At 52.0% G+C, this 15,955-nt stretch overlaps 1 protein-coding gene across 5 annotated transcripts in view; it reads right to left on the bottom strand.

The window, feature by feature from the left end:
* Positions 1–15,955, bottom strand: part of PLS3 (plastin 3) — a 56,532-nt gene that overhangs the window by 32,560 nt on the left and 8,017 nt on the right. Inside the window, exon 1 of one of the 5 annotated variants that reach the window (XM_090058921.1) lies at positions 12,625–12,648. The exons of 2 other annotated variants lie outside the window; for them this stretch is intronic. The gene's annotated coding sequence lies outside the window, so the exon portion shown is untranslated. Of the gene's footprint in view, positions 1–5,255; positions 5,420–9,857; positions 9,991–12,624; positions 12,649–15,955 lie in introns of those variants that run through there. 2 more of the 5 variants (XM_090058920.1, XM_090058917.1) reach the window with 2 other exon arrangements.

Below are 15,955 nucleotides of genomic sequence, written 5' to 3'. Positions count from 1 at the left end.
CTCCCGCACGCCACGTGGATGCCAGAGAAGTCAGCGTTGTTTACCAAATTCCTCCCGCGCAGGGGGCACAGCTCCTCCGGTGCCAACCGGGCTGCGGGCAGGCAGACTTCCTGGGAAGGAAGGAAAAGCAACTCCCCGGCTTCCCCAGGGACAGCCACCAACTGGGGGGACAGGCCACCGCAGCGGAGAGTCCCACCTTCAGGCCAGATTTTAGCCACCGAAGCTGCCCTATGGAGGTGCGAGGATTGCTGGCAGATGCATACAATCCCAAAGTCCCAATCACAAGAGAAGTTGTGTCATTTGCTCCTAATTATGAAAACAACCAGACGCCCTGAAGTTGCTCGTGCTCTCAGACAGGCACAGCCATTCGCCAGGCTGGGGAAGCCTTATGCTTCCACGATGTTTTTTCCAAAACAGCACGAAAACCACGTGAAAGAGAGGGACAAGTGCCTGATGACCTGGCTGCCTTTGCCCCCAACCCTGCATCCAGTGCCCAGAGGGCAGCAAGTGCCCATGTGCTTCTACACTACCAGCCCCATGGGAGCCGGCTCTGCTCAGAGCATGGTCACGGGGAAGCAAGATCCTGCGAACACAAGTAATTTCACCACTTTGACATTGCTATGTTTTCAATCCAGGGCTCAGACCCTGCAGGGAAGAACTCCGATTTAAATCACAATGACAATTTTCAAGCTGCCCAACACACAACTTCTAGGAAAAAGCACCTTTTGTGCCTAACTGACCCCCCAGTTCTCCTGCTTCTTGCAATGTGGGTACATCTCAGATATAAAAGAGAAGTCCCACGTCTGTATGCAGATGCGCTCTGCAGATGTGGCACCCGGAGGCTGCCCAAAGAAACCAGTTCAAGGCAGAAGGGGAAGCATGCAAAGACTAATCACACCCCTAATGAGAGTCCCATCCAAACAGAGGGCATCGACACCAGCCATCACTAAGCACGCAAAGGTTTCCAGGGCTAGTGCAGGGCAAAGTTGCACCGAGAGAGGCAGGGGAAGTCCTTGAGGTCTTTGGCATAAAAACTCCCAATACTTTGGGGGGGAAATAGTCTGTCAAGCTCATTAGCCAAGATACCTTTTGGAGCTGGAGACATGTCAGCAGGGCAAAGTCTCCCGAGACCTTTGCCACCCGTGCTGGAGCTCACTTCATCCCCGGCAGCTTTCCAAGGGGGGTTTTGCAGCAGAACGACGGCTGCCTGCTCAGGCCCCTCCGAGAAGAAAGATGCTGCTTGGGGCTGTGACAAACCAAGAAGTCACAGGGGTGCGCGGAGGAAGAAACCTGGGTCTTCCACGGAAAACTAGGCCGCTTTGCAATCCTAACCCTGAAAGCGCCCGAGCAGCCGCTCGAATCCAGATCTCTCTCTGGCTCTGGGGCGGGAGGCAAATGTGCGTGAGTGCTTGCTGAAGGCAGGGATGGAGCAGCCTAAGCCATCTCTGCAGACAGAGCTCCCCACGGCCCGCTTCGCTCGTGCATTATGCCATCAGTGCACTCGGCTCCGGGCAGGGCACCGCCCCAGACCTGTCAGCCACAGACATTGCGCATGAGCAAGCTGGCAGGAAATCCCATCTGGAGAGGTGAAGCAGGTTAAAAGCACTAGGACTGCTGGGAACAGAGCCACGCACTTAGCTCCATCCTCGCTGGACTGCTCCCAAGTGGTCAGGGCAGCCGTGCTAACAGCCATCACGGTTGCTGCGGGGGTGATCGGGGTGCCCTGGCATCCATCCCTCTGCCAGGAAAGCAGAGGGAGGTCAGAGCACACGACAGATCGAACCCCAGCGTGCTGCTTGGAGCGTGAGAAAGGGGCTCCTGCCCTGCAAACGGCGGCGGCGGAGCCGTGCAGCTTCCCCAACATGCAGGAAGGAGAGGACAAGGGTGGAAAAGATGCTTGTAACAGCATGGCATCACTTCCTCCCACCCACCTCCCACCAGCTGTGGCCCCTGCCCATCTCTACCCCCACCCTAACGAGGGGCAGGACCCACCAACCACGCCGCACCAGGCAGTAACACTGTCTCCAGGTCTCAGCCCAGATCCATGAAGGTATGGAGGTCACTTAGGCACCAGGCCTTGGGCACCTAATCACCAGAGCCCGTGCACATTGGACATCATTCGCTGCTGGGAAACAGAGCCATCCCTCAGGGTGAAATGCAGCCGTGGAGGCTTTGACTCTTCCTCTTGGTCTCCATAAATGCATACAGTGCCAGTCCAGAGGCGCAGGGATGATTGTGTTGCCAGCCCCAGCTGTGCCATGTCATGAAGCATTCAGGAACGGGCCCCATTGCACCGCAAAAGATGCTTCAATTATTGCCAGAGATCCCCACGACTCCCTTGGAAGAGGCCTGCATGCCCAGTGGGGTACCACATCGCTCCGTATTTGAGCAGAGCAGCTCCTCAGGGATTCACGCTGCAGCTCTGCTGGTGGTGGAGGGGGACGGGACCAGCTAAAATCAGAGATCCTGGGTAGATTTCTGGGTCGCTCTTTACTTCGAAAAGTGACCTTCACCTTCAAAAGGTTGGAGACCATCGCTCTAGAGGGAAATCCATCTCCACGAAGGCACGAGGATGCTAGCATCTGAACACAGCCACCCTAGCACCCGCTTCTGGGGCTCCACATAATGACCCCGACACTGGGGACTGAACCGGCGATCGCCAGGGCAAAAGGTCCACATCCACTGAGATTAGGGCCAGACAAGTCCCAGCCCTCTCCTACCTGGTCCCCGTCCTCTCCTCCCACATGCCCGTCCCCGAAACTCTGTCAGCTTGGCACTACCTGGACGTCTCACAAGCGACCACATCCTCTGACCATCAGACGTGCCCGAGCGCGCCGGCTCTGAGCAAGAGGTGTTTTGCTGTGTGGGACATGCTGCAAAGTCTCAACTTCTGAGTCTTCAGCAGAGGGATGCAGAAGTGAGATCACTTGCACAAGCCCCAAAAACACGCTCATTCAAGTCCGAACCCATTGTCGCTGCATTCCTGAGCCGTAACCAAGATGAGACGTTTCTCCTCTTGTGTAACCTCTTTCTCCCTCTCTCTCTCTCCACACTTTTCGCAAACAGCCTCTTATCAGCCTGAGAAGAAACAGGAGGAGGCTTCAAAACAGAGCCGGGAATGAGAAGATCATATCAGTGGCTTGCACCCATTATCCAGATTACAAACAGGTTGGTACAGAAGAGGGACGCCAAACGCATTCCTGAGTGCCACGCGAGGCACTTGAAAGCGAAGGGGCCATTCGCATGACCAGCTTACTGTGTGGTTTCAAAAGTTTAAGCCAAGAAATTTCACATCACGGTCTGCCTGCTAGGAAGGAGTTAGAAATGAGAAGGAATTTGATGCGAGGGGGAGATGGGGAAAGACCACCTCCATACTGTTCAGTCTTCTCCCCATCCCGCGGGAGACAGAGAGCTGCTGCTTCAGAAAAAACAATGTGCTGAAAAGGAGACCAACTTCTTGAGCAGTATTTAAGTGCTGTGGCAAGCAGTCTTGTAAAAAGTCCAGTGCTCTGGAGTCCTCTCAATGGCATTTGGTGGAAAAAATAAATAATCACAAGCACATTGCTGTTATTTTATTGGAGGAGAGATTTAAGTAAGGAGATCGCATCTTCCCTGGAAGCAGATTGGAAAAGCCAACGGTGGAAAAGCTGCTGGCCTTTCCTTCCCCGAAGACCACAAATAACTTTTAAAGTTTGCAATAGGAAAATAACTTCTCTGCAGACAGCAAGGAGTTCCCACTGTCCTTCCTACAGCAAATCACTTACCAAGCGGGGGGAGGCACAGACCAAAAGGTAACACTGCCAACAGGGCTCTGCTGCCGTGCCCCAAACTGAAGACAGATATAAATGTGAACTCATGGGATTTGCGCTGTAAAAGAAGCATTAAAGTTCAAGGCCCAGAGGCACTGTTGCAATCAACCTGGTTGAAGCTGTTGCATTGCACGGTCCAGAGAAGTTCGCCCAACGCTCAGATCGCATCCCCCACTTCTGCCTGGAGCCCTGAAGATGTGTTTTAACTCCACTATTCATTTAGTGGTTTCTGCCGATGCAGAACCGCCTCGGCATGTAGAGTCGTTCATCACTTGCGCTGAAAAAGTATATCGTGTCTCATCTGAGTTTGCCTGGATTCAACTCCCAGTCGGCAGCATTTTTAGTTTTAAAGCAAAAAATGTGCGGACTCCAGACCGAAACCGGTTTCACTCTAAATGAGAGAACGGGGCACCCTGGTCAATAAGCGATTGCTTCCTATTAGGAGGGTGATTCTCAACCCGGGTGCTGCAGCAAAGCACCCCGGGCCCTTCAAGGGTGCCACACAACCTTAGCACGGGGTAAACCCAGAGCCTGCAAATAGGAATTCACGTGTTCAAAGCACTGCCCAGCTGTGGTGCGAGCTGGCACTTTGCGAGGGGTGCTGGAGGCCAAAAAAGGTTGCAAGCCTCCGTGTTAGGTATACCCACAGCTCATACATTCTAGTGAAAAAGCGCTTTCTAAGTGTCCAAGTTTCTGCTGTTCTGCATAAACATGAAGGCACTTCACTCAAGTGCTGAAAGTGCATTCATCAAAGGGAAGGCTCCTGTTTATGTAGTAATATTATAAGGTTTCCGCATTAGTCACAGGGATACCTTTCACCAGGAAAATTAAGGAAGATCAGCATACTTCAGCTCAGACATCAGTCCCAGTCTGTGAGGTTCGATGCTGGCTGTAGCACAGGGTGCCGGCAAGTCTTCACTATGATTGAGGAGGTGCAGTTTCTATTTTCTGCACCGAGTCGACAATACTCTCCTATAACTTTTCAGAGACATTTCCTCGCAGCGCGTGGTGCGACAGCTAGAAGCACTCACTGGTTAATGCGATCAGCCAGTCGTGCCAGTGAACGAGACTGAGCGGCGTGTGCATTCAACAGAGCCACGGAGGAAAACACTGCGCTCCGGAGAGTTTAAAGAGCTCAAAAATGCCTCTGTTTTCCCATTTCAACAGCCACATAAAAGCACTCCACACGAGAGGCACAGCCAGCATGCAGAGTTAATATTTGATTAATTCTAGCTCACAGAGACATTTATTAGAGGCTTTTCTTTGATTCAGCTGAACTACAGTTATTTTCTTTGCATATCAAAAAGCGTCAGAGAAAAACAAGTCAATAAAAAAAAAAAGACGGGTATTGACGGGGCATGCTCAAAATTTATACACTGCTACCGGTGTTTTCAAGCCAACATAGCAGGTCAGTTTAAAATCTGCTATCAGCTGAGACATCCTTACCTGGGGGTCTCCCGCTCGAGGACAGGAGCAGAGCAGTGTCCTTGCATCGTTCCCGAGGAAAGAAACCTTTGCCCACACCCCGAGTGAATCTGGAAATCCAGCATTCCTCCTACAACGGCAGTCAGGCAGCGACACACATGACTCCCGGCCGACAAATGGGAGCATGCCGATTGAACGCTGCTATTTAAATCCTGCCACAACCCCAGCATCACGCTGCAGGACACGTCAGAGCCTGCACGCAGGGGCACGGCAGCTTATTGCTAAAAAACAACCCTCCAAAAGTCCAGCCGACCTATCTCCAGAGGCAAAACTGCCCGTGTATTTGCCATACCACAGCAGTTACAGCAGCCATTAGCACCACTCCTCCAGACCCCCGCTAAAAATAGGAGCAGTTCAAAGGCAGGCGGACATCAAAAATGGTTTTAAATAAAAGATGTCTTGTGTGGAAAGCATGAAGCAGCAGAAAGCACGGGCTTCACATCTGCAGCTGGACGGAAAACGGAAGCTGCGGGACGCGGACAGGGTCACAGGCTCTTAGAGCATCAAGCTGATGCAAGAAGTTAGTTATTCATTTTATGGATTGAATCTGTCCCCCAGATTCAGAGACACCTTTCCCTTCCTCCTAGTCAGCAATACCTCTGCTCTTGGCTGAAGCATGGACAGAGCGAGAGGTCATTGCATTTTATTAGCAAAAATAAAAGTGAGGCCCCTCCTGGTCTCTACATGGGTTTTATCAGAGACACAAAACAGCCAGGTGATGTCTAACAGCTGGAAAAAACTGCCAGCTTGCTCAAGATGGTAAAAATCACGCCCTACTCTGGCATTCGGGCCCAGATCCCCAGGCGTGGCCATGAATGCCAACATCGCACTCTCTATCTGGGGCTGGCTGCGCACCAAGAACCAGTGCCGATTAGAGCAGGCTAAAGCAGGGGCGGGCAAAATACAGCCCATGGGCCGGATCCGGCCAGCCAGGCACTTTCACCTGGCCCGCGGCGCCCACCAACAAATCGCACCCCGCCCGTGACAAAAATCTTTTTTGTAATAAAATTAAAACACATTCTAGAAGGTGTTTGACTTTTAGGGTACGATTTTTTCTGGTTCCAACACTGCAACCCCTCCTCCCAAAAAGGAGTATTTCTTGAGCAAGGGGAAGGAGGAATGGTGCCAAAGGTCAGGGGCTAGGGGGCAGGACTTCTGACGCCAACGTGGCAATAAGGGGCGGAGCAACTGTCAAGGGCGGGGCTACCCATGCAGCCCTTGATAGCTCACCAAACCTCGTTAAGCTGCCCACCAGCTGCAATAATTGCCCACCCCTGGTCTAAGGGCTGCACTAAGTTGCACCAGCAGTTAATTATTCCCAGGCACCAAGGGAGGCTGGACAAGGGGGATATTGGGAAACCACAGCCCTGACCCCAACCCACCACAACCACGAAGAAGGAAAAGTTGGTTTTCCCCAATGCTAAGGAAACGCATTGCTTACCCTGCCCCTAAGCAGCAAGTGCTGGGAAGTGTGGTATATACAGCAGGATCTTTCCTACCAGGCCGAAAGAGCCAAAATAATAAGATCCTTCCTGCCCCAGCCCTCTGCCCTAGACTAACAGAAACATTTTGGGGGAATTATCCCGATTCACGCCACTACCACGCTACGGTATAATTATTGGCTGGGGTCTCTCTAACATAGTGTATCACCTGCTCCCTCGTTCTTACCCAGCAAATCGATGCCAGAGTACCTGATTTAATGTCAAGATGTGATTACAACTAGGCAATGAGAGCAAGGAAACTTTCGCCAGGTCACTCATCTCCTCCTGCGTTCTCTGCAAGGGTCACAGATGGCAGCAAGTCTCATCTCCCGCAAATTCATCACGGGACCGCTCAGGCATGGCGAGACTTTCTGATATTGTACCTAATGGCCTTTGCACAGGCTCTCCAAAGCTGCTAAAAACTGGAGAGAGCAAGTCTCCTTGCAAGACGAGTTGCAACCCTCTTGCATCTAAGGGTTAGCCAAGTCACCATCAACCAGCTTCTTCGCTGTGCCAGGCACACGAACCAACCCGCGCTGTGCCAGGCGACACGCTGCAATACACCCATTCACTCGAGTTCAAAAAAGAAGACACGTCTATTGTTTCTGTTCCCTCCCCGGCCGATCATCTCAGAGCAGCTTGGTCCTCAAATAGCTTGAAACCCAGCCTTGTGGGCACAACGTGTAATTATGCTCAGAAACCTAAAATAGCACTGGAGACGGTGCCAGCGTCATGATCTCGACCACTCCCAGGCCGGGGCGAGCCGGTGGATGCCAGCGGATTAAACAGTTTCAGGGGCACTCCCATCTCATTTCCTAGCGCCTGTCTGGGCGAATGCATTCCCCTCCGCTCTTCCAAAATAGGCATTTTAGAGCCCGGTCCAAATGCCGATTTGTTTTCCTTCTATTCTCTCTTTCCCTTGTAAAAAAAAAAAAAAAGGCTTGGAAAGGAAGCCATGGCTACAAAAGGGACTGAAGAGCCAGCTGTGCTCTCGTCAGCCGTCTGTTCCACAAGCACGTTATTCTGCGGTGCGTCAGCTACGCGGTTGGGAAACTACTTTTCCCGCCCTCCGCTTTTAACACGAGTCCATGCAAAATGAATTAAGTGTTGCCAGGCCCTTCCCTAAGGAAGTCAGTCTGTAGCGTTCCTTTTGCAGACATCTAGCAAAGCAGTGAAGCGATTTGCCCAAAGCCAAAAAACCAACGCCAGGACGCAGGATTAGAACCAGGACATTTGGGGCCCTGCAGCATGCGCTCAGCCCACCGAGCGGCCGACATTGCATCCCAGGCACTGGGAAAGGTGGTTTAAACTGGGGGTGGCGAGGCCCCTGGTTGGTGCAACTGGACTCGAAGCAAGGTCAGCGCAGAATTAAACCACCTGCTCCCAGAGCTGCACCATCCACCACTGCAGTCGTATGGGAAAGTGTTTGGAAATGCTGCAAAACATCCTTTCGATCTCACTCAGCTCTCCCAGGATCCCAGGAAAACCCCAGCTAGGCCTGAAGTTTGGATTGATTTGAAAACAGCTAAAGGCGTTCAGGACTCTACAGGGCCAGAGACAGAGGCCTGCGGCTTGCTGGAAGCCCGAAGAAGAGAAAATGAGGTAACCCGCTCCCCCACCGGTGCTATTTTTATATCCCATTCAAATCCCATGCATTTCCTGACCCTCCTCTTCAGCCACCGACACGATGCAGCACTGTATAGCTGCGAGACAAGTCTGACAACTCGGGGGTGAGGATCTGCATTTACGTGCTGTGAACTTCAGCAGCTTTTCCAGACCAGTCCTCTCCAGAGCCAGCCCTGCCACGAGGAAGACGTGGTTCCATCAGCTCTGCTTGATAAAGATTTGAGCCGATTAGTTTAAAAAGCTCAGATCCGAGAAGTTTGTATCTGCTTTAAGGACAGAGACCCGCAGGCAGGGCATGCAGAACGAGCGCAAGGCAACCTGGACGGCTCATGCATCCTTTGATGGCAGGATTTGGGGTCGTGGCTGGCGAGGGCAGGTGACGGCAGGCTTTGGCAGCCTGAGGTTATTTCCTGCTCGCGATGCTGAGGGTGACTCCCGTCTTGTCGTTTTCTATGCAGAGCCTCCCAGACTCCGGGTGCAGCTCAGGAAATGAGCTCAGCTGGATCCAGCAGGAAACCGCCTTTATATTCAGTACTGAGTCACTCCCGACTGCATGCTGAAACGTAAGGTGGGTGCGGAAAAGAACAAGTTGTCCGATGACCTCAGACATGGAGCCGTGTCTCAAGACTTTCTGCCAGGGGAAGACCCTATCTGCTTAGGCCACGACAAATCCAGGCAAACTGCTGATCCCTTGTTTGCTTTTGCTGTTTTTGCAGAGGCAGCTCCCAACCATGTTACACTCAGCAAGGCAAATGCTAGTGGAGGAGAGGTTGGGAAATGTCCTGCAACGCAAGCCAAAGAGCCCAGGAGCTGTCTCCTGGGTCTCATCTATGCCAACAATGCTGGGGGAGCTCCCGTCTCTGCTCCGCTGCCCACGGGACCCGCAAAGGCCGAGGTCAGGCAGTGGGAAGAAGCCAGGCAGAAGTAAAAGGCAACGATACTTTTAGCCGGTATACAGCTTGCGCTGGCAAGGCGAGCCTCGCGCTACATCAGTGAGTGCACGGCCAAGCAGCCTCCGAGAAAAGCCTTTTCGCTTTACTGCAATTGAGACCGAACCGGAGGTAGGAGGCGGGTTGCAGGGTGCAAAGGCAATGAAGATGCAAGTAGCATCTCCCGTCTCCCAAAGAGCTTCTTCTGTAGCAGGCTGTGCCTCTATCCCCAGGGGACTGTCCCTCCAGGCCAGCCCTTGTTCTAGTTAGGACATTTATGCTCATCTTCTCTGGGGAGGGTGAGCACGAGGACATAACAACATGGAAATGGAGCAGAATAGCTTTAGGCAAACAGCCCTCCATGCAGATGGAAATGTATCGTGCCATACGTGCTTGGGAATTAATTCCTCTTTAATAACAAGCGCTTAATTCCCAAGGGCCACCCCAAGCCCCACACACCCACCCCTACTTCCAAGCCACCAGCTCGTTTTTGACATGCAGGGTGGGTGGGGGGAATCAAAACCTACCTCTCTTTTATTCGTAAGACTTGCAAGATAAAGCTAACCATTATGGACGCGAGAAGAGTATAAACTGACGTGCAGGAACCTGAAGTCGTCTTTGTGCTGGTCTCGCACGTTAAAGGGAAAGGAGAAAGCAAAAAAGGGAGAGAGGGGGATTTTCTGTAATATGAACAGTGGCAGCTCAAGTCTGCACCGTTATCAGCTGTTCAGACTCTAATCTTTCACTGCCAAGTTTACTTCTGCAATAGACACCACAATACAAAACAGGTGCTTTTACCAGGGCTTTTAAAAACGGTTCCAGCCCATTTTGATTAAATCCCTCATGGATTTACTTGCTATTAGATTTTTTTCCCCCCTTGAGACACACTGAATGTCAGCAACTTGACTGCACAAGAACTAGATTAAATTACTAAGGGGAAAGTAAATTGCTGTAATCTTCGAAGCAAGACTGCTCCGGTGAAGGGGATGTGGCTCAAGATGAATCGGGACTGCAGCAGAACTGGCAATTACGGAAAACCGGAGGTCAGGAGATGCTTAATAATATCCTTCCCCAACATGCAACCCGTAGTGATAATGCCAATGGAGTTAGCGTAGGCCTTTAGGGAGCGATGCGGGGTTGGTCATCAGAGGTATTCTGTATCCTGAAAGAATTGGGGAGGCCAAAACCACAGATCATTTCACCTACTGGAGAAACTCGCCTACCAGTCATTTTACCTCCTGCCAAGGTAGAAATCGTGCTGCGACTATTCCTGCCGTGCACAGGTAGGCAAGTTCGAGCCCATCGGTGTCACGAGCCACCGTACTCTGCATGGCCACTCGTCCTTTGAGGCAGCAGTCAGATTCCTGTTCAATCGTCTTGGCCCATTCACTCATCCTAGCAAAAACTAGTTAATGCAGGGATCAGCCTTCAAGGCACTTTTGAGCCACTCCTGGATGTCTAGCTTCAAACCATGCACTCCGGTTTTTCCTGCAGGTATTGCAGCTGGTCTCCTCAACTCCTACTAGTCCATCAAGCTTTTGGATGTTGTGCTGGATACTTTCAGCGGCTCCGTGCAATGCAAATGATCCTACCTCACATGCCCAACCAAGCCATCATCCATCATGCTTCCCACCGGCAGAGCAGCACCCATCGCCCCAAGATTTCTTTGGGGGCAGACAGCACTGCAAAGACTTCAAGCCTTCCATGTAGCACCTGCAAAATCCCACAAAGCAGATCCTGAAGGATCTTGCATTGAAAAAAAAAAACAAAAAAAACCCAAAAACAACTTGTATTAAACCTGCATTATGCCCAAGCACATGGACAGTCCAGTCTGCTCAGAGACATGGTTTCCACCTCTATTCCCACCCCCATGAGAAGAGTCGTCTCAAACGCCTTGGGAATCGCTCTAGGGGCAGACGGCTCCGGGGCAGCATCCCAGCAGATGGCTTGAGCATCAGGCAGGGCCAGAAGCAGCGATGCATCGGGGTGCAGTCCATGGTCCAGCTCCTCATCAGGCATTGAGGGCTCCAGAGGGAAGTCCAGTGAACCCAATGGCTTTCCCCCACCTCTTGGTGGAAAATCTCCATAGGTTTCCCCCTGAACCTGAGGGCCACGTCCCAAACCAGACTCTCACTCGCATCTTCCCTTCCTTGGTGACTTCACTCCATTCAGAAGCTCGGTCTAAAAATACCAAGTTTCAAAAACGAGACTTGTTCGCAAAAATCTCCAATGTAAAAGGGGGGGGGGGTGTCCACTGCACACCTGAAAACAAACCCCGAGGTTCAGTCTATCTGGCAAAGGAAGTTATTTCTATGACCTGATGAAGAACACCCTGCATTCAAAAGCACGGCTAAAATTATCCCAGGCACAGAGGTCCAATAAAAGAGATCACCTAAAAAACACTTTGCCTGATGTAAGAATTAAACATCTGGAAGTCAAAATCTGTGAGCGGTATAACGGAGCGGGCTTAACCGGTAGCTGTTTTCAGAGTTGGGCAGGGTTAGGGTGCAAGCGTAGGGCCTGCCAAGACATCACCCCACAACTCTTCGGTGAAGGCCAAGACGCCCAGGCAGCAGGGCGATGCCGTCTGCTCCAAGAGGGTTGGATTGAGAGAGTGAGGCTCTAAAAACCTGCTGAGCAAGACAGCAGCCGAGTGTTTTGCAAGCTCCAGAGCGATTCGTCCAGCAGCCTAGCATTTCCTACAGCATTTGGTTTTAATTAAGCAGTCCCAGCAAAAAAATCTGGGCTTGATGTTAAATCAGCAAGAACCAGAGAGGGGCAACCAAAGGCCGGAAGCGCTGGAACCTCCTCTCTGCCCCGAAGGAAAGGGAAGCAGCGTCCTGCGCCAAAAACACTGCGGAGAGGCTGCAAGTGAAGCAAGCTGAGTTCGGGCTGCAGAGTCAGACCCTGCAAGTCACAAGACCCGACAGCAAACATGCCCCCGTCCCAGACCGCGCCCCCTGCATCCAGGCTGCACCCATGAGGCTTCGGCGCTCAGGGACCCCGTGGCACAGACAGGAAGCGCCAGCAACAGCTTGCTCATCGTCTTCCCGTCTCATGCCCCTTTTTTCTCTATTCATACTTCTCTATTTCTACCTGGGAGAACTCTTAACATCTTTGATTCCTCCTTTGCCTGATGAAGGGCGTCTGAGCCCGAAAGCTTGCAAAGAAGAAACTTTCCTTCTTTTGCAACTATTTAGCTGGTCTAATAAGATATCACCTCTGCCCCAAGAGTTTTGTCTGCCTATTTCTCTACTGCACACGCCCACAAAAAAACCCACCCTGATTACTTACCTCCGTGCGCGCCCACGCTGCTGGGATGCTTTGTTAGGCCCTCAAATGCATCCAGTTCATTTAACAGGACGTCAAAAGCAAAACATTTTTGTGCAAGATCCGGGGAGAAGCGACTTGGGATACAGCTGCCGTTAGCTCAGGCCCTGAAACCACCATGCGCAGATGGACACAAGCCCCTTGTTCTGCAGTGCTTTGAGGCACCGAGTTGCTTGCATGCAGCCGTTCGGGGCAGCAAGGCTGTGCTGCCCAGCAGTCACAGCAGAAGACAAACACTGCTTTCACCCAAGAAAAACAGTGACAGATTTTCCTGACCGTCACGCTTCTGTTCGAGCTCCAGCACACAGAAATATTTGAGCCTGCCCCTGGGACAACAACCAGGGTGCTGGAATCGCCGAGCCACCGCCCCGTTTAAAACACAAATATCCCACAAACCCTCAGCAGGAGATTAGCAGGGATGATAGCACAGTCAACACAGTGCCGGGAGTTGTGCTCTTGCTGCAGAACAAGACCCGGGTGAGTGGTCAGCATGCACAATATTCATTGCAGTGGGCTCGAGCCCAAATCCCAGCCAGTCGATCAGTGTGGTCCCGGAGCCAGGAGAATTTAGGACCCTCCTCCAGTGATTCTGGACACAGCAGCAGTCATTTCATTCCCTGCAGTCGAGTGAGCACCAGCAGGTGAGGAAAAGCAGGCTGAAGTGCAGCTCTGTGACATTAGCAAGTCGCGGACAAGGCACGTTAATCAATAATCCCTCTCAACGGCTGTTTATGCTGCGAGCTCAGGGGCTGGCGAGGAGGTGAGGTGACCAAGCCCGGCTCAAGCAGGCTCCTACACAACCAGGCAGCCGGGGCTGGAAGCAGCTTCCTCCACAGGTTGCAGCTGCTTCAGACTGCAACAAGTTCAAGACAGGCAGGACGGAGAAAGGCAGGCGCAACGGGCCCATGAATATGAAGGATGTGCAGCTCACCTGGCACTGCCTGGTCTCAAGCAAGCCATGAGGGTGGTTTGTGTAGGACAAGCCTACCTTTCCTCTAATTACCTAGCATGCACCCATTATCTTGACGACAAGATAGGTCTCAATTACAAACAAAACAAGTCATTCTCAAGACAGGAGCCTAAGAGCAAAGTCCCATATGTAGTAAAAGCCAAGTCTGTTTCGGGGTCCAGACGCGTCTCGGCATTGCAACAGGAATCTCCATTTAACGTCAAGGCTGGAGGAACAGAAACATGAGTCTCCTGGCTGGTCTGTTTAGATACCAACCCTTTGCTGTTTACCCTGCATGCTAAGAAAGCAGAGGAATATTAAGATTGGCGTTTTGCACCCGATCACAGTTATCTCCACACGTGTAACCCACCTGCGAAGCGTTAGAGCTCCACTCCGTACCCCCGGACGGAAGATCGGAGCGGTCGCAGTCGTACGTCTCCCGCTCGAAAGCCCCCGTTCCCCTGACCTGCAGTCCCCCAGCAGAGCGCCGACTACCTACGGGATCACGAGCCCCTTTATCTTCCATCTAAATATTTTTAATTCTTTAATATTTGGTCTCGTGTTACTGCCAGAGCACAAGCGGCGTTTTCTTCAACCTCGTTTCCCCAGAGACACTATTTGGGCTGGAAACAAACGTCGTCTTTAGACCGTGATCAGCGGATCTAGTTCCCCAACATCTACAGACGTCACTGGGGCTGTTGTCCTCCAGGGTTGGATGCCTGCCGCTCTGGGAATTCAGGGGTCCAATTCTGAGGGAAAAGGGCCCGGGGTGATGTGCACCCTGGGTCGGAGCAAGAGGGGAACAGCAAACTCCCCAGGGCATGGCAGGAAAAAAGCAGGCACTTTTTTCTTGTCGTCTCTTGGGTAATAAGGATGCACCCCACCAGTGTGGAGAGGGAGAACCCCTTCGCATTTGCACATGTGCACCCGCACATCCCAACACTGCCCAAACTGGGACACGTGTCTGCATGTAGGGGACACCCCACATGCAGATGTGCACCCCGGCACTGGGACTGCTGCCTTGCAGGATCAGGCCCCTGAAGCCCTGGGAGCTCCTGCTTGGGGGGCTGGAGAGAGAGGGCAGCCACACTCTCCGCTGCTGTAAGTGAACAGTTGTCCATCACAAGAAGGCATTGCAAATTAGAACTAGGCCCCTTGCTGATGTAAGAATTAAACAACTGGATACCTGGTACGGATACCGGGACCAGCAGTCACCCACCTGCATTTCTAACCAGCAACGTGATGCACCACAGTATATGCTCCAGCTCCCCTTCCCCAAGTCTTCTCCAAAGCACGGCAAGAACTCAAGGCCAGAACAGCAGCCAGCATTCAGCCATAACCCAGTTACTTTGCTTTTGCCGGCCTGCAGTCAGACGCTTAACGTTTACAAGCCTCCTCAAGGGCAATTACTATAGCAGCTGCTGCCGAATTAAAGACAAACAGACCTTCGGCAGCTCTCTGCAGATGGGGGGCTTCCCATAGCTGCCAATGGCCCAGAACCATCCAAGTCGTGAACATCCTGTACACAGCTTTTGGCTGGCTGGAAAGCATTGTTTTTATGCTGGGGGAGATGGGGTGTGGCCAAGCCAACCCGCCTTTCTGCCCCACAAGACCAACATCTGGTGGCCATGGCTTACTGGCTGTGATCTGTTCTCATTGAGGAATGTGAGCTCTTTGTATTTGCACACCATGTCCGTTTCTGGCCTCCATGCTTCGGGAAGGATGGCAGAGAGTGCAAGAGGGTTACAAGAAAAGCCAGGAGAACAATGCAAGGACTGGAAAACATGTCTGAGAGCAAAAGTCAAAACAGAGATGAAAGGGCAGCCTGAATGCAGCCCATACCTCCCTGCTTGGTGTATGGGTGAGACTGCAGGGTCCTTCCATCTGGTAGACATCGAGATCCAAGGGCTGGGAGCTAAGGCAAGGACAAATCCAGACGAGAAGGTAAGGGCAGTGAGAACAACTTCCCGAGGGCTGCGGTGGCATCCCCTTCATCGCATGTGTTAGACGTCGAGACCGGGCATTGAGTTAGGAGACACGGTCCAATCCAAGCGTGATGACTGCTACTGGAAATAACACGACTGTCTGCATTCACAGGCTGAGGCCCAAAGACTAGGGTGGCCATCACAGAGGACAGTCCAGTTGGCCTCTATTCATACAAAACACAATGCCTTTATGTCCTCTATTTTTCTCCTGAAGAGAAAAATAAGTTTCTCTCGAAGAGAAAAACAGAGGACATACAGGAGTTGGGTTTCGTATCAACAGAGAACAGAGTAGAAGAAAACCAGCATGTCCTCTATGATGGCCACCCTACCAGAGACCCCTTAGACCCTCTACCCTGAAGGG

The sequence above is a fragment of the Crocodylus siamensis genome, chromosome 8 (genome assembly GCF_052110815.1).
Source record: "Crocodylus siamensis isolate JL-2025a chromosome 8, ASM5211081v1, whole genome shotgun sequence".
In the NCBI taxonomy this organism is placed as follows: domain Eukaryota; kingdom Metazoa; phylum Chordata; order Crocodylia; family Crocodylidae; genus Crocodylus; species Crocodylus siamensis.
This window is presented reverse-complemented; position numbering and strand designations above follow the sequence as displayed.